Source organism: Schistocerca cancellata, chromosome 1 (assembly GCF_023864275.1).
Source record: "Schistocerca cancellata isolate TAMUIC-IGC-003103 chromosome 1, iqSchCanc2.1, whole genome shotgun sequence".
Classification (NCBI taxonomy): Eukaryota; Metazoa; Arthropoda; class Insecta; order Orthoptera; family Acrididae; genus Schistocerca; species Schistocerca cancellata.
The window spans coordinates 71,819,363-71,846,532 of record NC_064626.1 but is presented as its reverse complement, the minus strand read 5'-3'; the positions used below and the strand labels follow the sequence as shown (position 1 = coordinate 71,846,532).

General features: G+C 45.3%; 1 protein-coding gene across 2 annotated transcripts in view; it reads left to right on the top strand.

Moving 5' to 3' along the window:
- Positions 1–27,170, top strand: part of LOC126165243 (protein-tyrosine sulfotransferase-like) — a 1,037,382-nt gene that overhangs the window by 888,530 nt on the left and 121,682 nt on the right. The gene's annotated exons all lie outside the window — the stretch shown is intronic.

Genomic DNA, 27,170 nt, shown 5'->3' with positions numbered 1-27,170 from the left:
AAGAATTAATAAAGAATAAAATAAGAAAATTACGTTTTATTTTATATGTCTGGAAATAAAGTTTTACAATGTAAAGTTAGTTTTTTTATCTTAGTACGAGACATTAGTTATTATTGACGTCACTATAGTTAATGTTTTCGTGCCTTTATTTTACTGAAGTTCTCAATAACGTCGTTGAAATCTATTTCATTTGAAACTTTTCTTTGTAGATAAAATGGACAAATTGGCTTGTAGCTCTTGATTCATCGTAGAGCGAACATAATTTTTATTAGTTTCAGTTTAGAAAACTTTCTCTTGAATGATTTGACTGGGAGACAAATTGTCGAAAAAGTATTTGATTATACATGACGTACAGGATAATGATTCACTGAAGTACAGTTTAATAAAAAAATGCAGTATTTCTTAGACTGTTCCTCTAGCAACGACGTCCACACGCGTATCGGTTGCACGTAGACCTGTTATGAAACTTCTTATTTCTTGCAACACCTGCTCCTTATCGTAATTTCCTACGTGAGTCTCCGTTGCTACGTCCGGATTGTGTTCGGAAGCTTCAAGCGTAAATTGCATTTCAACAACTTCGATAATTGTGATGATTGTCTTCATGGTCGTGTATCGTAACAATTCAAACATTGATCAATGAATTATTTCTTGAATCGGTAATCCACCGTCACGAGCTAGTTCTCATGGCATTGTTTTATTTACCCTCATTCTATCTTGTCCATATCATTGAATCGTTGAATTTGTAGGCCAAAAGTAACAGCATTGTCTGTAGTTAGTGTAGTTCGTTCCTTTTTAATTTGGCGAGTTATTTATCCAAATTCATTTTTGGAGACTGTAGACATTGTTGGACTAAATTTATTGCCTCCAGCACCGTGCGCCAAAAGGTGACGTAGGTCAAGAGCGTAAAATCGCGCACACCTGGAAGGAGCAAGCTTGCTGAGGATCTAGTGTCAGGGTTTGTCTTGGATGGATCTTGCATATCTTCCAAAATTCTGACAATCGTTTCCACGTTTCCTTTTGTGACTTTAACTGAATTGTAATGTGCTCTCCAGCGAGTATCTGGCAGTCGTTTCAAAGTTTTTGCTGTTTTCTGTACAAGTAATTCCCATCTACATGAAGAAGACGACGAGAATGAATATGACATCTCTGCATCTCCAAAACAGATGACGCTGCCGGAAACATATGAGAATGCATGGACTCCACAAAGATTTAAGGAATGATTAACATGGGGATCGAAAAGAGCTTTTGGATTGACTTCTGGAATTTTCCTTTGTACTCTTACACTACACCTGACACCGGCGCGGCATAACCTTCAGCCCTGCACAACGCAATATGCAGACCATCGTTTTCAAGCTCCTGTTGAATATTTTTGACATAGCCACTAGTTCATCTAGTTGAATTTTGATATTCATGAAATAAACTACATGATAATTATGTATAACCTTAGAAAAAGTAATTTTTAGAATGTAATATTTGAATTAAACGATTAATGAATCACTGGTAAGCTCTTCACTGCTCTTCGGTGCATATTTTAATACTGAATTTATAGTATATATATGTGGGGATGGCATAAATATAAAAAAAACGTTTCATGTAGAATAGTTGCATCTAGCAGACAACTAGTTTTCATTCTGCAGTTATTGAGTATCGTGAAACGTTTCACAAAAAATGTGACAAGACCCATTAACAATGGTTACGGCCTGATACTAGGTAATTGGGCATCTATGTTTATATTTTGCATACTTATAGGGCCTCGAACTGTAAACTGCCTCTTATTTACAGAAAATATTTTGGCCTCGTTTCTGATTTGAGCGCGGTGATATGTGTACGCAGCAGCAGCAGCAGCTAAACGGACTGCCTACACTACGCTTGTCCGTCCTCTTTTGGTGTACTGCTGCGTGTACGGTTCACTTGTTGCTTGGCGCCAGACGCTTTTGGACTGTTTGTGTGCGCAAAAGCAACTCATTGCGCTACGGCAGTGTACTTCTCGTTGTCGTGTGGCGGCAGGCAGCTGTACGTGTGTGGTGGCTAGGCAGATAAGCAGGAAGTGGCGCAAGGGCAGACGCAGTAGCGGCGGCGTGTTATCTGTGCCAGGTAATCCCGGGCAGGAGCGGCGCTGCCGGAGTGCTCTGCGGTTGCGCAGGAGGGGCGGGCTGCGGGGAGAGTAGCTCTGCTCTCACAGGCCGCCCCGCTAATGACGCACCGGCTCTCTGTGTAGTCGCCGCTGCTGCAGCGTAAACCGCGAGGTCTAAAGGCACACAGAGCGGGCGCCCCGGTGCTCCTAATTGAGACGTTGGCACGCGACAGCAGCAGGTGGCGCTCTGCGGCGTCTCGGCTGGTGCCTGGCTAGTCCGGTATGACACAGCATCTCAGCACCACAATCCTTCTGATCGACGACAAGTTCACGCGTGAGGTACTTGGTGAAACGTCCCCTTAGAACAATTTATACATGACTGTGCTTAAACTGACACACAATATTTTTTAGCGCAACGCAATCTGACTTTCAGAAATCCCTACAAACGAATGGTCCTGACTAACATTAACCTGTACCTTTCACAAATCACTTACCTCACAAAAATCTTCATTACTCGAACTACTGCAATACAGCGAGCGCCACTACTGCCAGCTAAATAAAAGATTAAAACTACGGAAGGCACTAACTAGTAATAGGGGTAGTTAGCAAATGAAAGATTTTAATAGAGAACAAACAATGTATTTACCTTAATAGTCATAATATATATAGCAGTTCATAATATCCATTCTGTACTAAAAAATCCGCCATCTCATTTCCCACATCCACCACTGCTGGCGGGTCACCTCCAACTGCGCAACGCTACGCGCTGTTCACATCCAGCTGCCGCTGCCCAACACTACAATGGCAGACAACATGCAAACTAGCCACAGACTGCACACAGCACAGCCAGTGATTTTCACACAGAGCGCTACGTAACGTTGCCAATAAGAAAACATGAACAGCCTACTTACATTGGTTGTAGCATACACTGAGATGACAAGACTAACGGGATACGTTCTAATGTCGTGTCGGACCTCCTTTTCTACATCTACATCCATACTCCGCAAGCCACCCGACGGTGTGTGGCGGAGGGTACTTTGAGTACCTCTATCGGTTATCCCTTCTATTCCAGTCTCGTATTGTTCGTGGAAAGAAGGATTGTCGGTATGCCTCTGTGTGGGCTCTAATCTCTCTGATTTTATCCTCATGGCCTCTTCGCGAGATATACGTAGGAAGGAGCAATATACTGCTTGATTCCTCGGTGAAGGTATGTTCTCGAAACTTTGACAAAAGCCCGTACCTTGCTACTGAGCGTGTCTCCTGCAGAGTCTTCCACTGGAGTTTATCTATCATCTCGGTAACGCTTTCGCGATTACTAAATGATCCTGTAACGAAGCGCGCTGCTCTCCGTTGGATCTTCTCTATATCTTCTATCAACCCTATCTGGTACGGATCCCACACTGGTGAGCAGTATTCAAGCAGTGGGCGAACAAGCGTACTGTAACCTACTTCCTTTGTTTTCGGATTGCATTTCCTTAGGATTCTTCCAATGAATCTCAGTCTGGCATCTGCTTTACCGACGATCAACTTTATATGATCATTCCATTTTAAATCACTCCTAATGCGTACTCCCAGATAATTTATGGAATTAACTGCTTCCAGTTGCTGACCTGCTATATTGTAGCTAAATGATAATGGATATTTCTTTCTATGTATTCGCAGCATATTACACTTGTCTACATTGTGATTCAATTGCCATTCCCTGCAGCATGCGTCAATTCGCTGCAGATCCTCCTGCGTATCAGTACAATTTTTCATTATTACAACCGCTCGATACACTACAGCATCATCCGCAAAAAGCCTCAGTGAACTTCCGATGTCATCCACAAGGTCATTTATATATATTGTGAATAGCAACGGTCCTACGACACTCCGCTGCGGCACACCTGAAATCACTCTTACTTCGGAAGACTTCTCTACATTGAGAATGACATGGTGCGTTCTGTTATCTAGGAACTCTTCAATCCAATCAGACAGTTGGTCTGATAGTCCATATGCTCTTACTTTGTTCATTAAACGACTGTGGGGAACTGTATCAAACGCCTTGCGGAAGTCAAGAAACACGGCATCTACGTGGGAACCCGTGTCTGTGGCCCCTTGTGCCCGGCGAAATGCAACAACTCGGCGTGGTATGGTGCCAACAAGCCATTAGATGTCCCCCGCAGAAATATCGAGCCATGCTGCCTCTATAGCCGTCCACAATTGCGAAAGTGTTGTCGAAGCAGGATTTTGTGCACGAATTGGTTTCTTGATTATATCCCATAAATGTTCGATAGCATTCGTGGCGGGCGACCTCGGCGCACAAATCATTCGTTCAAAATGTTCAGAATGTTCTCCAAACCGATCACGAACGACTGTGGCCCGCTAACATGGCGCGTTGTCATCCATAAAAATTCCACCGTTGTTTGCAAACGTGAGGTCCGTGAATGGCTGCAAGCGATCTCTAACTAGCCAGACATAATCATTTCCGCCCAATGATCGGTTCAGTTGGAGCAGAGGACCGAGTCCATTTCCATGTAAACACAGTCAACACCATTACAGAGCCACCAACAGTTTGCACAGTGCCTTCTTGAGAACTTGGGTCCATATCTTCATGGGGTCTGCGCCACTCGCGAACCCTACCGCTAACTCTTACCAACTGAAATCGGGTCTCATCTGACCAGGCCATGGTTTTCCAGTCGTCTTGGATCCAACCGATATGGTCACGAGCCCAGGGTCGATATCTTCATGGGGTCTGCGCCACAAGCGAACCCTACCACTAACTCTTACCAACCGAAATCGGGACTCATCTGACGAGGCCACAGTTTTCCAGTCGTCTTGGATCCAACCGATATGGTCACGAGCCCAGGGTCCATATCTTCATGGGGTCTGCGCCACAAACGAACCCTACCGCTAACTCTTACCAACTGAAATCGGGACTCACCTGACGAGGCCACGGTTTTCCAGTCGTCTTGGATCCAACCGACATGGTCACGAGCCCAGGGTCCATATCTTCATGGGGTCTGCGCCACAAGCGAACCCTACCGCTAACTCTTACCAACTGAAATCGGGACTCACCTGACGAGGCCACGGTTTTCCAGTCGTCTTGGATCCAACCGACATGGTCACGAGCCCAGGGTCCATATCTTCATGGGGTCTGCGCCACAAGCGAACCCTACCGCTAACTCTTACCAACTGAAATCGGGACTCATCTGACCAGGCCACGGTTTTCCAGTCGTCTTGGATCCAACCGATATGGTCACGAGCCCAGGGTCCATATCTTCATGGGGTCTGCGCCACAAGCGAACCCTACCGCTAACTCTTACCAACTGAAATCGGGACTCACCTGACGAGGCCACGGTTTTCCAGTCGTCTTGGATCCAACCGACATGGTCACGAGCCCAGGGTCCATATCTTCATGGGGTCTGCGCCACAAGCGAACCCTACCGCTAACTCTTACCAACTGAAATCGGGTCTCATCTGACCAGGCCACGGTTTTCCAGTCGTCTTGGACCCAACCGATATGGTCACGAGCCCAGGGTCCATATCTTCATGGGGTCTGCGCCACAAGCGAACCCTACCCTTAACTCTTACCAACTGAAATCGGGACTCATCTGACCAGGCCACGGTTTTCCAGTCGTCTTGGATCCAACCGATGCGGTCACGACCCCAGGAGAGGCGCTGCAGGCGATGTCGTGCTGTTAGTAAAGGCACTCGTCTTGGTCGCCTGCTGCTTTTTCGCAGCACTGTCCAAACGGATACGTTCGTCATACGACCCACACTGATTTCTGCTTTCATTTAACGCTGTGTTGCTTGTCTGTTAGCACCGAAAACTCTGTGCAAACGCCGCTGCTCTCGGTCGTTAGGTGAAGGCCGTCGGTCACTGCGCTGTCTGAGGTGAGAGGCAACGCCTGAAGTTTGGTATTCTCTGCACACTCTTGACACTGTCGATCTCGGGTTATTGAATTCCCTAACTGTGTCCAAAATGAAACGTCCCACACCTCTGGCTCTGACTACCATTCCTCGTTTAAAGTATGTTAATTCCTGTCATGCAGTCATGATTACGTCGGAAATCTTTTCATATGAATCACTCGGGTACAAATGACAGCACCACCAATGCACTGTCCTTTTATATCTTACGTAGGCGATATTACTGCCATCTTTGCATGTGCATATCGATATCCCATGACTTTTGTCACCTTAGTTGAAAATGGTCCAAATGGCTCTGAGCACTATGGGACTCAACATCTTAGGTCATAAGTCCCCTACAACTTAGAACTACTTAAACCTAACTAACCTAAGGACATCACACACACCCATGCCCCAGGCAGGATTCGAACCTGCGACCGTAGCAGTCCCGCGGTTCCGGACTGCATGTCACCTTAGTCTATATAATGAGTGAACAAGAAGTTACGTGCGATGGCCGTACAGTCCTGAATCTGTATGCCAATCGGGTGAAATCGTGAGGATTGACGTAATCATCCCACCGATGCATGAGGTTGAAGATACCCATTTTGTAAAACACCGTGTCTCGCTGCATGAACAAGTCCGTGAAACGTCCGCTAAACCCGCTGGGTAGAAATGATTAGGATTGTGGAAACGGCCAAAATAATGTTGGGGTCAGTTTCACTTTAAACTTGTAATTTATTGTAATTTAATAACACATTTACAACCAAAGCGCCACATAGCCGAACCTTTACCACTACGAGTTTCAAGCTCCAAATCTTTCGTGGCTGAAGGCCTCTAAACAAGAAATCTTTAAAACCAACAAGATAAATTTCAAGTAACTGAAAACACGCAGTTACAGTTACAAATAAAAAATATATATACATCAGCTAAGGTGAAATCCTCAAAGCAAGGGTGAATAGACGAACAGAAACAAAATGCAATACAAACGGCTGAAAGCCCACAATAAAATTTTCAAGATTTTAAAATAAATTACCATGAACTTTCAAAGGCAGAAGGCCGCAATGTTTAGGCTTGAAAGATAATTTTAAGAATAACGTTCCACGGCTGAAGGCCCACAGTTAATTTTCCAAAATTAAAAAAAAAATATCATCATAAGCCTTAAGCTTTAAGTAACTGAAAGCGGACTAAAAGAAAGACAACACAACGGCAATAACCTTTCAGCAAATATCCACTTCCCGGAATTCAAACTTACTTACATAAAACACAGTAAAACCAAGAATTTCTTTTTTAACATTGGCTTTGATAGATTATAAAATGGCTCTGAGCACTATGGGACGTAACATCTGAGGTCATCAGTTCCCTAGAACTTAGAACTACTTAAACCTACCTAACCTAAGGACATCACACACATCCTTGCCCGAGGCAGGATTCGAACCTGTGACCGTAGCAGTCTCGCGGTTCCGGACTGAAGCGCCTAGAACGGCACGGCCACCACGGTCGGCTAGAGATTATAAACAGACAATTAAACACCGCTGAGAAAGACAGTGAAGACAGCAGCACTCAGAAGCCTCCAGGGAGGTCGGTCTGCCCTCATTCAGTTAGCTGAGACAGGTGGTGAACCCAGCCAAGGGACAGCCACGGACCGAACGACTTGCTTGGCACCAATCGGTACGTGAGAATTCAAACACAAAATGTTACGGTCGTGATTATGCACTATCAAATACAGGGCTATTACAAATGATTGAAGCGATTTCATAAATTCACTGTAGCTCCATTCATTGACATATGGTCACGACACACTACAGATACGTAGAAAACCTCAAAGTTTTGTTCGGCTGAAGCCGCACTTCATGTTTCCGCCGTTAGAGCGCTCGAGAGCGCAGTGAGACAAAATGGCGACAGGAGCCGAGAAAGCGTATGTCGTGCTTGAAATGCACTCACATCAGTCAGTCATAACAGTGCAACGACACTTCAGGACGAAGATCAACAAAGATCCACCAACTGCTAACTCCATTCGGCGATGGTATGCGCAGTTTAAGGCTTCAGGATGCCTCTGTAAGGGGAAATCAACGGGTCGGCCTGCAGTGAGCGAAGAAACGGTTGTACGCGTGCGGGCAAGTTTCACGCGTAGCCCGCGGAAGTCGACGAATAAAGCAAGCAGGGAGCTAAACGTACCACAGCCGACGGTTTGGAAAATCTTACGGAAAAGGCTAAAGCAGAAGCCTTACCGTTTACAATTGCTACAAGCCCTGACACCTGATGACAAAGTCAAACGCTTTGAATTTTCGGCGCGGTTGCAACAGTTCATGGAAGAGGATGCATTCAGTGCGAAACTTGTTTTCACTGTTGAAGCAACATTTTTTCTTAATGGTGAAGTGAACAGACACAATGTGCGAATCTGGACGGTAGAGAATCCTCACGCATTCGTGCAGCAAATTCGGAATTCAGCAAGAGTTAACGTGTTTTGTGCAATCTCACGGTTTAAAGTTTACGGCCCCTTTTTCTTCTGCGAAAAAAAGTTACAGGATACGTGTATCTGGACATGCTGGAAAATTGGCTCATGCCAGAACTGGAGACCGACAGCGCCGACTTTATCTTTCAACAGGATGGTGCTCCACCGCACTTCCATCATGATGTTCGGCATTTCTTATACAGGAGATTGGAAGACCGATGGATCGGTCGTGGTGGAGATCATGATCAGGAATTCATGTCATGGCCTCCACGCTCTCCCGACTTAACCCCATGCGATTTCTTTCTGTGGGGTTATGTGAAAGATTCAGTGTTTAAACCTCCTCTACCAAGAAACGTGCCACAACTGCGAGCTCGCACCAACGATGCTTTCGAGCTCATTGATGGGGACATGCTGCCCCGAGTGTGGGAGGAACTTGATTATCGGCTTGATGTCTGCCGAATCACTAAAGGGGCACATATCGAACATTTGTGAATGCCTAAAAAAACTTTTTTAGTTTTTGTATGTGTGTGCAAAGCATTGTGAAAATATCTCAAATAATAAAGTTATTGTAGAGCTGTGAAATCGCTTCAATCATTTGTAATAACCCTGTAGTTAATTCCACCGCATGGCGGCTAAATTCCAGCAGTAGAAACACTCGGTGTTGCTCACAGAAAAACCTCCCCAACAGCGAACCACTGAAACGAACCACACAACATGAATGGACGTGGCTTGGGTAGTTGAAAACACTACTCAACTTTGACGTCCTGGGTCGATGAAGCTTGCAGCGATCGGACAGCTCCACACACGCTCCGACACTGCGCAGGGACCGCCAGCGGACCCAGCCGACTGCACCGCGCGGAGATAACTTCCCTGGTCCGCAGCAACTGAAATACTCACTGCCAGTACGCCATCAGCATTTAAAACAAGTTGTCAGTGGAACTGACACCAATTACACACACAGTTTGATAACCACTTGCACGAAGAGTTGAACGACATTAAGCAGTGGCTGTGCACTCACGAAGACCAATCGGGAGTCGATTCACACACACACAGCCAACCCATAAGCGATCGGCGGGCAATTCACGTCGTCCGGTAGGACGACCGACCGATGATCCACAATGACCGTCCACGCTCAAGCGATGTGTGGCGGCAACGGCCGGACGAGCTATGGACATGCAGGCCACACTGCTGCTCCAACCCGACGGAACTAGTGTCGCGTTCCAACTCCCCGACTGGCAGGTCCGAACTGCACTCCTCGCGCGTCCCAACCGACTGGCAGCCCGAACTCGCGACCCGAACTCCTTACCACAGACAACGACCGGGAAGTAATAGCAGTCGAGCAAAGATACGAGAGGGGATACATCGATACGCAATGCTAGTCACGGTCAGGCAAAGCAGCAATTCAGAGACAGTAGTATTTTAAATTAACGTAGTGAGGTGGAAGTACGTTAAAAACAGGGTGTAAAATACATGATGGCGGGAACACGAGCCACCCACGGTTCAGTCCGCACTGGCTGCTGCACATCCTCGTCTGACAGGAATCGCGAACCGTCAGTTTTTTTGAGGGATCGTAGGCGTCATAATCGCATAGAGAGAGCACTGCCGTAACTTCTGCGTTACGATATTTCTGATTGGGGATGTGCGTTATTATGAAGCAGCAGTACCCCTTGTCGCAGTTTTTCCGGACGTTGCCCCTTAGTTGCGTGCTGTTGCCGTAATTTCTCCACAGTTGCGCAGTTGTCTAGAAATTTAATGGATGAGGCTGGCCTCCAAGACAGACCGGCGTCTTGTGTCGAGTCGCAACCAGCACGGAACTTGGCGCACCATTCCACGACGGTCATTTTCGTCAGACATGCTGCCCCACACACGTTTCATGCTGCGATGGATATCTACCTGTGTTTGTCCATCGGCACCCAAGAAAAGAATAACAGCGCGTTGTCCGTTTGGGACGCGTTTGACAATATCGTCGTTACAGTTCAGGTTTTCGTATTTGCCACACGCGTGTCCGAAAGATACGAACGTCACACTAATTCCTTGATTACATGTAAGTGCTTATATACCGGCATCGGAGTCGCGCTACCGGCATATGCGCTGCAGGAACGCACTCAAACGAAAACTACTCGATCGATTTCAAGGCGGAAAAAAACTAAACTACTAACCCGGTTGGCGATAACCGGACCAGTAATAGGTTTCCTGTCTTACCGTGTCCATAGGCGACAAAAATCCTTCTGAATCTGCTTAGTGTATTCATCTCTTGGTCTCCCTGTACGATTTTTACCCTCCACGCTGCCCTCTAATACTAAATTGGTGATCCCTTGATGCCTCAGATCATGTCCTACCAATCGATCCCTTCTTCTAGTCAAGTTGTGCCACAAACTCATCTTCTCCCCAGTTCTATTCAATACCTCCTCATTAGTTATGTGATCTACCCATCTAATGTTCAGCATTCTTCTGTAGCACCACATTTCGAAAGCTTCTATTCTCTTCTTGTCCAAACTATTTATCGTCCCTGTTTCACTTCCATACAAATACTTTCAGAAATGACTTCCTGACACTTAAATCTTTACTCGATGTTAACAAATTTCACTTCTTCAGAAACGCTTTCCTTGCCATTGCCAGTCTATATTTTATATCCTCTCTACTTCGACCATCATCAGTTATTTTGCTCCCCTAATAGCAAAACTCCTTTACTACTTTAAGTGTCTCATTTCGTAATCTAATTCCCTCAGCATCACCTGACTTAATTCGACTATTAAAGTTAGAAATTGTGTTTGTCTCTTGGGAGCTTATCTTACGGCATACAGACTATAGTAATCCGGTATATGAGAACTAGAGTGCTTGAGGACCTCCAAGAAACCCTACACGTAATTTCAAATCTTCTCGAAATTTTTTCTCGCCTTTGTACATTTTCAGTGGTTATGCAGTAAAACTTCAGCATCAGGCATGGCATTTAAATTTTTTATTTCTTTACTACTAACTATTCGTAACACATTTTGCGGACAGTAATCACATATACCACTGAATGAAACTGCAAAATTATGTTATAAAATGGTTCAAATGGCTCTAAGCACTACGGAAGTTAACATCTAAGGTCATCAGTCCCCTGCACTTAGAACTACTTAAACCTAACTAACCTAAGGACATCACACACAACCATGCCGGAGGCAGGATTCGATCCTGCGACCGTAGCAGCAGCGCGGTTCCGGAGTGAAGCGCCTAGAACCGCTCGGCCACAGTGGCCTGCTAAAATTATATCATATGTCAGGATATAATTACGAAGATATGACGTCATAAACAATGAGACACGTGAAAACTAGATGTTTTATACATTGAAGTTCGTTCCTTAAAAGATCGCTGTGAGGGGCCGGGGATTGTTTACTGGGGTCGGAAGGAGGAAAGGAAGGTAAGCTGTAATGTTGCTTGGACGACGAGGTCGTTAGAGATGGAACACGCGCCTTTCGAATCGGACCAATCCTGATTCTGATTTTAGAGACTTAGTGAAACCTGGTTGGGGGGTGCGTGTCTGAACCGTCATCGCTATGTTTCCTCTTATACAAAACTGTTGAGGCTTGATGACTTATTGCCTGCTGGATTTATCTCTGAAACGTGGGCCGACTTTTGTTCAGTGATTATTCTGACGGTACATTAGCGCGAGTGGTTGGCACTATCAAATGTTCACCCTCAGTTGCTGATGGCTGACTGTAGTAGAGGCTGAACCTTTCTGCAGTGCCAGTTATTCGCGCTGGCGTAACGTCAGAACAATCGTCGAGATAACATCGGTCGAAGATCTCGAGATAGAAGCCAACAGTTTGTACTCACGATTGCGAGAAATGTAATAATAATAAAATACCTGCAAATTTCACGGCTTCAGATTAGTCCTGTTTTGTTCGAGAGTTACAAAAAGGAAAAAAAGAGTCTTACAACAATAAAATCTATCAGTTTTAGTTTAGATGTAACTGTCTTATTATTTAAATTTTTACATTTTTGTATCAACAAACTCTCTAGCACAAAGCTTGTTTCGTCAGAAGTTAACGCTCTCCTGGTACTTTACTTTTCAAACTTACCGATAAAACGTAAAAGCTTAACGTAGAGTGCAAAGGATCGACAGGTAAATGGGGGGACTGAATTGATTGCGTGGTTTATCCTTTTGAATATTTATAAGAGAGAAAAAAATTCCACAGTAATTACAGACGCCAAGGGCCAGTTAAAAACACTATAAAAAATGCGCCACTGCCAGTTTTTTTGAAATAAAAAATAAAATCCACTTTTCTTCAAATTACAAATGCCAGACATCAGCACGAGTTTATCAACTTACAGGTTGCCTTCAGCAACCCTATTCTGATAAGAAAGCTCTCTAGAAAAGCGCCTCGCAAGTAGCTCGTGGCTGCTTTAGAACTGATGATGACATAGCTGTGGTGTGGCGGCCCCGCCACCTTGGGCAACACTTCCTGGCTGCACGGCAGGCAAGGTTGGCGTTGTCTCCCGGCTGTGGTGACGAGGCCGGCCGCCTGTTTGATGCCTTTCCGCCCCGTCCCTGCCCAAGCGGCTTCGCACTGAAGGCAAAACGTGAAAGGTTTAAAGCTCTGCTCGGTATCATCATCAACACAAAGGTATTGTATGTGATGCGTGTATAATTCTCACGGTGGTGCCGAGCGGAGCTTTCATCTTTTAACGTGTTGCCATCAGGGCAAAGGGTGCTCGCTTCCGATGAACGAAACTAATTATAAATCAAGTAATGCTCCGACTGTGTCGGTTTACCTGTGTGTTAATTCCAACGGTGGCTGCGTCCTCTGCAGCCGATGCGCGCGGTTGTTAATTTAAAAGCCGTTGCCGCCATCACATAGATGAAATAATCCGTCGTGAGTGTGTGTGTGTGTGTGTGTGTGTGAGAGAGAGAGAGAGAGAGAGAGAGAGAGAGAGAGTGAGAGAGAGAGAGAGAGAGGGGCGGGGGGAGGGAAGAGAGATAGCCACTACTCTCATCCGGGGAAACGTGTCCTCATCGAGGTGAAAGGCAAGAGCCCAGCAATCTGGAACATCCTACTCACTATTTCGCAACAACTAGATTGAGCATATTTGGGATGTCTTGCAACGTACTGTTCAGAACATATTTCCACCCCCTCATACTCTTACGGATTTGTGGGCAGTCCTGGCAAATATATTTCTGGCAATGTGTGGCAAATATATTTGATCATGTATGTTACCCTCTCTCTCTAGCGAAGTAAGCGCAGTACTTCTTTGTACACGCTCTATGTTACGTGTTAGTCTGACCTTGTCACTGTCACTGCAGTGACTTGACTGAGGTGACGAAGGTCATGGGACAGCGACATGCGCACATGCAGATGGCGGCAGTATCGGTGACAGAAGCTATAAAACGGCAGTGCTTTGGCGGAGCTGTTGTTTGTACTCAGATAATTCTTCAGATAATACTTGATTACGACCGCACAAGGTTAGGTGCATGGGACATTCCATTTCGGAAATCGTTAGGGAATTCAATATTCCGAAATGCATAGTGTCAAGTGGGTGCCGAGAATACCAAATACTACCTCTCGCCACGGAAAACCCACTAACCGGCGACCATCACTTAACGACCAAGAGCAGCGGCGTTTGCATAAAGTTGTCAGTGCTAACAGACAAGCAACAATGCGCAGAGATCAGTTTGGGACACACGACGATCGTATCCGTTAGGACGGTGTGGCGAAATTTGGTGTTCGTGGACTGTGGCAACAAACGACCGACGCAAGTGCATTTGCTAACAGCACCACATCGCCTGCAGCGTCTCTCTTGGCCTCGTGACCATATCGGTCGGACTGTAGACGGCTTGAGAACCATAACCTAGTCAGAGGAGTCCAGATTTCAGTTGGTATGAGCTGATGGTAGGGTTCGCGTGTGACACAGACTCCACGAAGCTGTGGACCCAAGTATTCAACAAGACACTGTGCAAGCTGCTGGTGGCTCCATTATGGTGTGTGCTGTGTTTACATAGAGTGGACTGAGTCCTATGGTACAACTGAACCGATCATTGACTGGAAATGTTTATGTTCGGCCATTCATGATATTTTTTGTTCTCGAAAAAAGATGGAACTTTCAGGGGTAGCAATGCGCCATGTGTCATGTCACGCGGACACCTTTGTTCGTGAAACTTCCTGGCACATTAAAACTGTGTGCCCGACCGAGACTCGAACTCGGGTCCTTTCCCTTTCGCGGGCAAGTGCTCTACCAACTGAGCTACCGAAGCACGACTCACGCCCGGTCCTCACAGCTTTACTTCTGCCAGTACCTCGCCTCCTAACTTCCAAACTTTCTTTCAGGAGTGCTAGTTCTGCAAGGTTCGCAGGAGAGCTTCTGTAAAGTTTGGAAGGTAGGAGACGAGATACTGGCAGAAGTAAAGCTGTGAGGACCGGGCGTGAGTCGTGCTTCGGTAGCTCAGATGGTAGAGCACTTGCCCGCGAAAGGCAAAGGTCCCGAGTTCGAGTCTCGGTCGGGCACACAGTTTTAATCTGCCAGGAAGTTTCATATCAGCGCACACTCAGCTGCAGAGTGAAAATCTCATTCTACCTTTGTTCGTAATTGGTCCGCCGAACAATCTGAACAATTTGAGCTAGTGATTTGGCCACCCAGGTCGTCCAACGTGGATCCCATAGAACATTTATGTTACAGTTTGTGCACAAAATCCTGCACTGGCAACTTTCACGTTTGTGCATGGCTATAGAGGCACCGTGGTTCAATATTTCTGCTGGACACTTGCAACCACCTGTTGAGTCCATGCCATGTCAAGTTACCGCATTACGCGGGGCAAAACGAGTTCCGACACGATGTAAGGAGGTATGCTGTGGCTTTTGTCCCTTCAGTGCACGTCAACGGTGGAGGGTGACATGAGCGCCTGGTACCGATTTCACAGCATTTACAACGCAACAGAGCGACACCGAACGATGTGGCGCAGAGGTTAGCACACTGGACTCGCATTCGGGAGGACAACGGTTCAATCCCGCGTCCGGCCATCCTGGTTTAGGTTTTCAGTGATTTCCCTAAATGGTTCTAATGGTTCTAAGCTATTGCCGGGATGGTTTCTGTGAAAGACGACGACCGACTTCCTTCCTCCGTCCTTCCCTAATCCGATGAGACCGATGACCTTGATGTTTGGTCTCCTCCCCCAAAAACAACAACAACAACAACAACAGAGCGACTGCTGTGCTTTGTGAGCTGGTGACCAATATCACTGAACAATAAATTTGAATTGAATGTGTGTAAATTGCATGATTTTGAGTTAGTTATGTTTATTTCAGTATAAAATGATACAAAATCATCATCTTCATAAATATTTAGCTCGATTTTTTTAAGAAAAGTAATGTACAATTATTTTATAAATAACTCGCTAACTAAATATGCATTTATGCTCAAAGATACACCATAACAAATTTTAAATGAATAAGTACCTGGGTTATGTTACGTTACGCATTGATAAATTTCATTGCCGTTCTGGAAGTACAAAAGTAAAATATAAAAAAAAAGAAGATAATTTTACACGAATGAAAATATTTTGTAAGTCTGCTTTGTACCAGATTTTTGTAAAGCACAAAAGAAAGTATATAAATTAACTTGTCACAAATGTATATAAAGGATTAAAGATGTTAAATGTCCATATGTACAGTATATACAATTACATATTTTTTTCAGAGATAAATTGAGAAGATGACCGTTTTCTTGGCTTGACGGCTATACACATACTCGGGAACATCCCTTAAGAGAATCCTGCAGTAATCTTCTAAAATAATAGGGCTCCACTTTCAGGCATGGCTCTTCTCAAATGTGTCAATATCTTGATGAAATTGCTCCCCATGTTCATCACTTACTGCACCACAATCTTTGGGGAAGAAGTCAAGAGGACTATGTAATAAATGCATTTTCAATGACATGTTGCAACCAAGTTTTTCATAAGATGACAACATGTTATCTACAGTCTCCCTGTAATTTATTACTCGGTTTTTCCCTAAGAGCTGTAAACAGACTGTCTTAAAATATGCCCATGCATGGTTCTCATCACCTTGTATGATTCCATCAAAAGTATGGCCTCCAAAAAGCTCTCGAATATGTGGGCCAAGAAGATGCCATCCTTTACTTTGGCAATCACTTAAGTAAGGGAATTTTTGCCTTAAATACTTAAATGCGTCACTAGCTTTGTTCATTCCCTTAACAAAGTATTTCACAAGACCGAGCTTGATGTGCAAGGGTGGCAGCAGAATCTTTTTAGATTCTACTAGAGGTTCAGTCGTAATTATTCTTTATACCTGGCTGAAGTGATTTTCTGGTGGGCCCTTCATGTTTCCTGTAATGAGATGCACGAGCTCGGCTATCCCATTCACAGTGAAAGCAGCAATATTTAGTATACCCTAACTGCATACCTAATAGCAGTGCAACAACTTTAAAGTCACCACAAATCTGCCATTGAGAGTCATTATACTTGATGGCTTCTAGTAAAATATTTAATATTTTGGCATGACTCTTTCATATGCACACTATGCCCAACTGGAATAGAAGGAAGCTCATTACCAATATGTAAAAGTACTGCTTTTAAGCTCAACTTTCACGACTCAATAAAGAGTCTCCACTCATCAGGATTGTAACTTAATTCTGACAGCCTTCATTAGGCCATTTACGTCTATACAAGCCACACGACTACCTTGCATGTTAAAAAAAAAGGGAGTTAATTTTTGCTCTCTTCTGCGGTACAATGAAACATTTACATTGCTTTCCAGAAAATTGCGCTGCTCCAATCTTGATGGTAAAATATGAGCCTTAGCTTTAGAGAGCTGCAAATCTCTAATGATATCACTTAACTTATTTTGAGACAATTTTTGTGGATCATCAGTTGATGATAGGTTTGGAAGAAACTGTGGATCTTGTGATGTACATGGTTCAGGACATTCAGAATCCCCATTAGAGGTAGTCTCGTACTCTGCCGGTGGTTCAGGTATTGGCAGTCCTTCCCCATGTAGATCTGGATGTATGCCAGATGGACTATTAGGATAGGTCACTGTCCGCTTCTTCTTCTTAGATAATCCCTTCTTGATAGGAGGAACCATACAAAAGTTGCAGTCACTGACATGGTTAGGTGGCTTACGCTACATCACGGTCACAACAAAGGGCATCGAACGTCCTTTCCCATGCCTTTCCCATGCATCTGATACCTGGGATTGCTGGTACGAGTGTTGCAGATCACATGTGGAGCCCAGGGTTTATCGAGATCACCTATTTTGGACCCAAAATAACAGCTGTAAGCTTTTTTAGTCAGTGGAGTTATATGCTGTTTTTGTGAAGAAAGTGTCACTTTTCCACACACATAGCAAAATGTGTCAGCACTATTAACACAAACTCGTGGCATTTTTGTTCATTTTAATAGCAGTCAACTTGAACGACTGGTAGCGAATCTGGAAACAAATGTGCAAAAATTATTACATGCATTAATAAAGTCACTGAAGTTGAAGAGGAGGGAGACAAAAAGATCACTAAAATTGGTATCAACTGTTTATATCCAAAATATTGCACACAAGTAAGACCAGGGGCAATAATATAATCCATTGTTACTAGTTATTATGACTTTGACAAACTGTTGTATTATTTGATTTTAAACTTAACATAAAAATCCGTATATAATTATCTCATCGGAATAAAACAGTGTAAAATGAAAACTAGAGCTAATTTTGAATTGTATTTGTGATATTCGCGAGCATTAGAATTAATAGGAATTGGCTATTTTCATTCGATTTACATTTTAATTGTTGCTCAATGTATTTTGTCCGGTGAGGTTTACATGAAGAGCATCGGTTTTGTTTCGCTATCCTGTAGCACACGTTATGTTATTTCAGCTGCGTAGATGACTGTTCATCGAGGATGGCTGTGACTGCTCCACAGTAAATGTCTCCTCACAAACCTATAGGATAGATCACTCATGTTCAGAAAGAACAGAATACCTTGAACGACTAGATATAGGACGTTCATATTCACAAGACATGTACATCAGTATATTCTGCAGTATGTTTCAGTCACCTCGGTTCAGCATGTGTCGTGTTGCCTTGTGGAACAGGATCCGTCATGGTCTCTGATAACTTCGCCTCCTGTGGTTTAGCCATCCATGCTGCATTCACCTGCTTCTAAAGTTCATCTGTGATGATTGGCATTGAGTCACAGCGCTACGCCCGTCGTTTCACCATATCCCACACAGTTTCGATTGGAGACAGGTCTGGTGATCTGGCGGGCCGGGGCAAAACGCCGACATCCTTTGACACCAAGAAGACACGTGTACATGCAGCAACTTGTGGTCGTGCATTGTCTTGCTGAAAAATGGCGACTGGGTTGTTGTGCAGAAAGGGTATGGCTACAAGTCGCAGCATGCCATTCACGACGGTCACACTGACCGCAGTGCCCTGCACACGCAGCAATTGTGATTTATGGTTGTAACCATTAGCACCCCACACCAAAGGTCTTGGGTTGGCTCTGTATGTCTTGTGCGAAAGCAGTTACTGTTATGCCGCACTTCTATCTTCGGCAACCAAACTGCGGCCATCATTTTCAAACAAATAGAACATGGATTCGTTCGAAAACGCTGATTCCATTCGTGCCCACAGTGACGTCGTTCCACACACCATTACCGTCTAGCATTATTTTGCACATTCGTCAACGGTAGGCAGGGAAGTGGGCAACACGCACGTAACCCATGCCGTAATGAACGTGTGCGATGTGTTGTACTGTTTCACTGTTGCGCCAGAGCCGAGGAGAACCCAGACTATCATGCAATGCCATTTAGATGAGTTGTCAATCTTCTCGGGGAATGTTGGATGCATCATATGCTCTCATGCCAGTAATGAACACTCTTTCAAACTCACTGATTTTGCGATTAAGTCAGGAGGCATTCTGCGTGTCTGCTCGAGTCACTCTGACCCATTACCTTCGGTTTATAGCGACGACGAGAGTCGCAGGCAAATTTTACCCGTAGGTGGTGTTACGCCGCAATATCAAATGGTCGAAATGGCTCTGAGCACTATGGGACTTAACTTCTGAGGTCATCAGACCCCTAGACCTTATAACTAATTAAACCTAACTAACCTAAGGACATCACAAACATCCATGCCCGAGGCAGGATTCGAACCTGCGACCGTAGCGTTCGCGTGGTTCCAGACTGTAGCGCCTAGAACCGCTCGGTCACCCCGGCCGGCGCCGCAATATCGATGTTTACCTTGAAGCCGCCGGCTGAAATGGTTCAAATGCTAATCATTTCTGCATAAAACACTAATGTACATGTCCTGTGGATATGAACGTCCTATCTCTAGTCGTTCAAGGTGCTGGTTTCTTTTCTGAGCACGAATGTACAGGGCTATTACAAATGATTGAAGCGATTTCATAAATTTACTGTAGCTCCATTCATTGACATATGGTCACGACACACTACAGATACGTAGAAAAACTCATAAAGTTTTGTTCGGCTGAAGCCGCACTTCAGGTTTCTTAAACAGGAGATTGGAAAACCGATGGATCGGTCGTGGTGGAGATCATGATCAGCAATTCATGTCATGGCCTCCACGCTCTCCCGACTTAACCCCATGCGATTTCTTTCTGTGGGGTTATGTGAAAGATTCAGTGTATAAACCTCCTCTACCGAGAAACGTGCCAGAACTGCGAGCTCGCATCAACGATGCTTTCGAACTCATTGATGGGGACATGCTGCGCCGAGTGTGGGAGGAACTTGATTATCGGCTTGATGTTCTGCCGAATCACTAAAGGGGCACATATCGAACATTTATGAATGTCTAAAAAAACTTTTTGAGTTTTTGTATGTGTGTGCAAAGCATTGTGAAAATATCTGAAATAATGAAGTTATCGTAGAGCTGTGAAATCGCTTCAATCATTTGTAATAACCCTGTAATTTCTGAGGGAAGCGTCGCTTGTTACAGGTTGAAAAAGCTTCTGTCTTTTCCCTAATGTTCGACGACAAGCAAAGCACGGCACGAAATGGAACCTCACCACCCTACCTGCTAGTATATTACTTGACTGAGCCAAGCGTGTACCATGCCTAGATATGGCCACATTCCAGTTCAAAGTAGTGCTCGTTGCTAACTCGCAGTACAAGCACGAAACCGGCCGTGGAAAATGCTTTCGCAAGCAGCCGCTGCGGCTTGCCGTTAGAACCATAAATTTGTTTACGGTAAGACGGGGAAAAAACCTTCACAATGCGGACGGAAATGGTGACAGAACGTGCTGGTAGGATATTGAAAACGTGTAAATCGACGGTGCGCGAAGAAAAGCAGGAAGGACAGTATTGGCTTTCAGGCGTCTTTAAAAAAATTCACGCTTTAAAATATCACTTTGACGAAATGATTAAATGTGTTATTATGAAGTAACTTCGGGGGTATTAAAACAGTTAGAGAGAAATAATAACTTGCGAAACTACCACGGCTTTTTTTCTCAGAGAGAAAATACGGAGACTTACAAGCAGTCGTTCTTCCCACGCACAATTCGTGAATGGAACAGGAAGGGGGGATCAGATAGTGGTACAATAAGTACCCTCCGCCACACACCGTAAGGTGGCTCGCGGAGTATAGATGTAGATGTAGATGTAGATGTAGACTCCATTATGTGTATTTCTTTTGGTCTTAAAACGGCGAGAATAAAGAAATCCTTTGCTACCATTGAACGTAGTTTTAGAAAACGGTTATGAAAAAATGAAGCATCAGAATTAAAGCTGCCGGTGGTTTATTCAGAGGAAACATCTTTTCATAGACAGCAATGTGTTTGGGCATCAGCACATCATGCTGTATATTATATCTGTGCGGAATTTTACTTGTGTCATGCTGATATTCCGCAATTATTGCAATTTGACGCAATTTCGCTGTGTGACTTTCAGTGTTGTAAAAAACATGTACATTTTGTAATGTCACAAGATCCTATGATGACAGTACACACCTGTCGAAACGAGTAATAATAATTGTAATAAAATGAATTACAAGCGATCTTGGGAAACTTGCATTTTCAACACTAATGTATGTTTCATATCGCCGCAATGATTAACGCAATGTCAAACACACACAATTTCTAATTTCTTCAAGAATTTCTTTGTTTGTGGTCTGTTTCTCATCCTTGAATTTCTGGTCTTACAGTCTCTGCTATCTTTGGGCTGTTGCTTAGCCCTTTGTTCGACCTTTGTCTTTTGTATGCAGAGTAGGTCAGTATAGTTGATTTCCCGGCTTTTTACGCATTTTCCCCCCCTGGTGATGTCTCCAATGGAAGCACCAAAGTGTTCATTGAACGAGGAGCGTTGCATAAAAGCATTTTAAAGAACAAGGAACAGTAGCCTGAAACCTCTTAGATATACCGTATAATCCGTTGCCTACTAGGGAAAATATCTTTTTGCTCTCTAAAGAAGAAGTCTGCAACTGAGAAAGGGTCCGTGCATAATAAACCGAAACTCTTTGAATGTGTATTGCACTTAATCTCTGTATCTAAGACATGCATGTAATAACTGATACCAATTTTTTCAAATCTTACCAGCAGAAATTCACAAAACTTGGACAGTAACCTTCATGGTCACGAAGAAAGCAGTGCTGGCAAGCGGTCGACACTCACTGCCATCTTGAGAACCTACAGAAGTAGGATTCGATTTTGCCAAGACAAGGCGGTTTTTCGTATTACCCGACTATTCCATAATACTCGAATCTCCTCTGTGAGAAGTCTACATCTACATTTATACTCCGCAAGCCACCCAACGGTGTGTGGCGGAGGGCACTTTTCGTGCCACTGTGATTACCTCCCTTTCCTGTTTCAGTCGCGTATGGTTCGCGGGAAAAACGACTGCCGGAAAGCCTCCGTGCGCGCTCGGATCTCTCTAATTTTACATTCGTGATCTCCTCGGGAGGTATAAGTAGGCGGAAGCAATATATTGGATACCTGATCCAGAAAAGCAGCCTCTCGAAACCTGGACAGCAAGCTACACCGCGATGCAGAGCGCCTGTCTTGCAGAGTCAACCACTTGAGTTTGGTAAACATCTCCGTAACGCTATCACGCTTACCAAATAATCCTGTGACGAAACGCGCCGCTCTTCTTTGGATCTTCTCTATCTCCTCCGTCAACCCGATCTGGTGCGGATCCCACACTGATGAGCAATACTCAAGTATAGGTCGAACGAGTGTTTTGTAAGCCACCTCCTTTGTTGATGGACTACATTTTCTAAGGACTCTCTCAATGAATCTCAACCTGGTACCCGCCTTACCAACAATTAATTTTATATGATCATTCCACTTCAAATCGTTCCCCACGCATACTCCCAGATATTTTACAGAAGTAACTGCTACCAGTGTTTGTTCCGCTATCATATAATCGTACAACAAAGGATCCTTTTTTCTATGTATTCGCAATACATTACATTTGTCTATGTTAATGGTCAGTTGCCACTCCCTGCACCAAGTGCCTATCCGCTGCAGATGTTCCTGCATTTCGCTGCAATTTTCTAATGCTGCAACTTCTCTGTATACTACAGCATCATCCGCGAAAAGCTGCATCGAACTTCCGACACTGTCTACTAGGTCATTTATACATATTGTGAAAAGCAATGGTCCCATAGCACTCACCTGTGGCACGCCAGAGGTTACTTTGTCTGTAGACGTCTCTCCATTGAGAACAACATGCTGTGTTTTGTTTGCTAAAAACTCTTCAATCCAGCCACACAGCTGGTCTGATATTCCGTAGGCTCTTACTTTGTCAGGCGACAGTGCGGAACTGTATCGAACGCCTTCCGGAAGTGAAGTCGGTGACGGTAACCGTTCAAAAACTTTCCTATGCAGGGCAGTGGCGTGTAGCATATGACACTGCTCCACTTACTGGGGTTTGCCCTATTGGCACCGCCCCTCCGTGCCTCTCGGGCGTAAATACGAGGGCAGTTCAATAAGTAATGCAACACATTTTTTTTCTGAAACAGGGGTTGTTTTATTCAGCATTGAAATACACCAGGTTATTCCCCAATCTTTTAGCTACACAACACTATTTTTCAACGTAATCTCCATTCAAAGCTACGGCCTTACGTCACCTTGAAATGAGGGCCTGTATGCCTGCACGGTACCATTCCACTGGTCGATGTCGGAGCCAACGTCGTACTGCATCAATAACTTTTTCATCATCCGCGTAGTGCCTCCCACGGATTGCGCCCTTCATTGGGCAAACATATGGAAATCCGACAGTGCGAGATCGGGGCTATAGGGTGCATGAGGAAGAACAGTCCACTGAAGTTTTGTGAGCTCCTCTCGGGTGCGAAGACTTGTGTGAGGTCTTGCGTTGTCATGAAGAAGGAGAAGTTCGATCAAATTTTTGTGCCTACGAACACGCTGAAGTCGTTTCTTCAATTTCTGAAGAGTAGCACAATACACTTCAGAGTTGATCGTTTGACCATGGGGAAGGACATCGAACAGAATAACCCCTTCAGCGTCCCAGAAGACTGTAACCGTGACTTTACCGGCTGAGGGTATGGGTTTAAACTTTTTCTTGGTAGGGGAGTGGGTGTGGCGCCACTCCATTGATCGCCGTTTTGTTTCAGGTTCGAAGTGATGAACCCATGTTTCATCGCCTGTAACAATCTTTGACAAGAAATTGTCACCCTCAGCCACATGACGAGCAAGCAATTCCGCGCAGATGGTTCTCCTTTGCTCTTTATGGTGTTCGGTTAGACAACGAGGGACCCAGCGGGAACAAACCTTTGAATATCCCAACTGGTGAACAATTGTGACAGCACTACCAACAGAGATGTCAAGTTGAGCACTGAGTTGTTTGATGGTGATCCGTCGATCATCTCGAACGAGTGTGTTCGCACGCTCCGCCATTGCAGGAGTCACAGCTGTGCACGGCCGGCCCGCACGCGGGAGATCAGACAGTCTTGCTTGACCTTGCGGCGATGATGACACACGCTTTGCCCAACGACTCACCGTGCTTTTGTGCACTGCCAGATCACCGTAGACATTCTGCAAGCGCCTATGAATATCTTGAGATGCCCTGGTTTTCCACCAAAAGAAACTCGATCACTGCCCGTTGTTTGCAACGCACATCCGTTACAGACGCCATTTTAACAGCTCCGTACAGCGCTGCCACCTGTCGGAAGTCAATGAAACTATACGAGACGAAGCGGGAATGTTTGAAAATATTCCACAAGAAATTTCCGGTTTTTTCAACCGAAATTCGCCGAGAAAAAAAGTGTGTTGCATTACTTATTGAACTGCCCTCGTACGATGGCGCTGCCACCGTGGCAAGTGTACAGTTCGTTCGCTTTGCCAGTAAATACTGTTGCATTGCTGGCCCGTCTGATACGCAAAACACCGGAATAACGCTCAGTGTAAACGCTTCCGTCTGTTAGCAGGTCACACAGTAAGTAAAGTCAACCGCGCATTTCATGCTCTCGTGCAGCGTATCACAAGGGCTAGTAATACTGGTCGTGTGCTGAGCGACAAAGGGCCGCGGTCGGATAGCTGTGTACTGTGCACACGGCATAGTGGAGCGAGCGGGGCGCGCGCCGGCCGGCAAGAAGCGGCCTGTGGCTCGTGTTCTTGCGCGGTGCCAGCCACCGCAATATCTCAACCGGCGCGGCCAATATGTGTAAGTGCTGCCCTGCGCCGCCACCGCACGTGCGCAGAGTTACTGAGACACAGGCCCCGCCCCTGCTGCTGCTCGTTATTGCGCGTCCCACATGGCGCCGTCGTAACTTTTCCTCTGGCTCTTTCTACCCAAACTGTCGCACTGTGTTCTACCTACTGTGATGCCAGTCTAGTTCACTTCACTGTGTATCTTTATGTCGAAAACATTAAATTCTCTCAAAGTAAAAGCTGCACACTTTCTGTACGACTTTAATGATAAAGTTTTAATTATTGAAAAAAGGAAAAAAAAATCGGATAGGTGCGAGTAGGGGTTGCACACCGAGGGTTCGGTACATTCTTAATCATGTATACAGATTGAAAAATACTCAGTATTGTAGAACACTCGGTATAATGTCGTTTATTGAAACTGAACTACACTTCTCTAACGATCACTGTAAACACACAAAGAAAACAAATAACATGTAGACTTGTGTCTAGCACGTTCTGTTTATTTTGAAGAATTGTTTTCCTCTTCGTTGCGCCTGCAAGTGCTTGTGTATGTTATATGGTACACAGGGGTGTCTTGAGTGTAGTCTGCCAAGCAGGGGCCGTCTGTCGCAGATGTAACAATGTAACATACCTGCCTTCTGAGGAGGAGGGGGAGCCGTGCGAAAGATCGAGAGCTGCTACATCGTGGAGATCTGCGGCTGCGGCTCCCTGGAGGAGGCTGTGGAGGCTGTCTCTTGGAGAATAGGGTGCTGCATGTCCTGCGATGCGGGATGACCGGCGTACTGGTTCTGATGGTGGCATGGGTGGGACCACTGGCATCGGTTCATATTCATCGGTGAAGGGGTCTGTGTAGGTGGTCCGGAATGGGTTGTAGACGTGGCAGTGGTCCGTGTCGTAGGGTGCGGTGCAAGTGGCGCAGGGTAGCGAGGGCGCAATTGATTTCGATGGTGACAGACTATGTGGCCATCCAAGATGACATCAAAACGTTGGCGACCCCGGGAACGCTGGATGACGGCGGGCAGCCAACCTGCGTTAGTGCGAAAACCTCGGGTCCAGACCATGAAGAATACTCAGTAATGTAGAACACTCAGTATAATGTCATTTATTGTAACTGAACTACACTTCTCGAACGATCAGTGTATACACAAAAGTAATCAAATAACATGTAGACGACTATTCATCAAGAGTGTCAGTGAGGTCCGTCGGAGGTGGTCCTAGCTCGGCGAGGAGCTAACTGTACTGCTGCTGCGCTGGCCTTATAAAGCCGGCGGAGGTCGGCGGAGTACTCCAACTTTCCCTGTGTCTGTGAGGCGACCTCTGCAGAAAAAGGTTCGCATTACTCTCTAGCAAGTTCTGTTTGTTTTGAAGAATTGTTTTCCTCTTCGTTACGCCTGCAAGTGCTTGTGTATGTTATATGGTACACAGGGGTGTCTTGAGTGTAGTCTGCCTGGCAGGGGCCGTCTGTGGCAGACGTAACACAGAGAGTTCATCCATCCCTTGAAACTGGCGGATATTGCGCTAAACGACACATGCAGAATTATAACAGGATGCTTGAAGTGAGCTCCAGTCGAATGGCTCTACCACCTTGCAGGAGTCCGCCGCTCGTGGTCTCGCGGTAGCGTTCTCGCTTCCCGAGCACGGGGTCCCGGGTTCGATTCCCGGCGGGGTCAGGGTTTTCACCTGCCTCGAGATGACTGGGTGTTTGTGTTGTCCTCATCATTTCATCATCATCCAGGAAAGTGGCGAAATTGGACTGAGCAAAGATTGGATAATTGTACGGGCGCTGATAACCACGCAGTTGAGCACCCCACAAACCAAACATCACCTTGCAGGAATTGCACCACGACGTACGTGTTCGAAGGAAAATAGCAGCAAACGGGGAAGGAAAGGATCTGGAGCAGAGAACAGCACATCTCATACGTGGGCAACAACCGTACTCACGACTCTGGTCAAGCAAACGTTTCCTCAGAACATCGGCGAAATTAACAACCACTGATGAAGAAGTCAGGCTGCAAATATGGAGGGCTCAGACATCCCACCCTCTTGATTGCAAAAGCTTTTCAGAGACTTTACCCCCCCCCCCCCCCCCCCCCGGGTCATAATGAGAATTGGCCAATCTGGAAGTTGTTGAATAGGCTGAGGTCA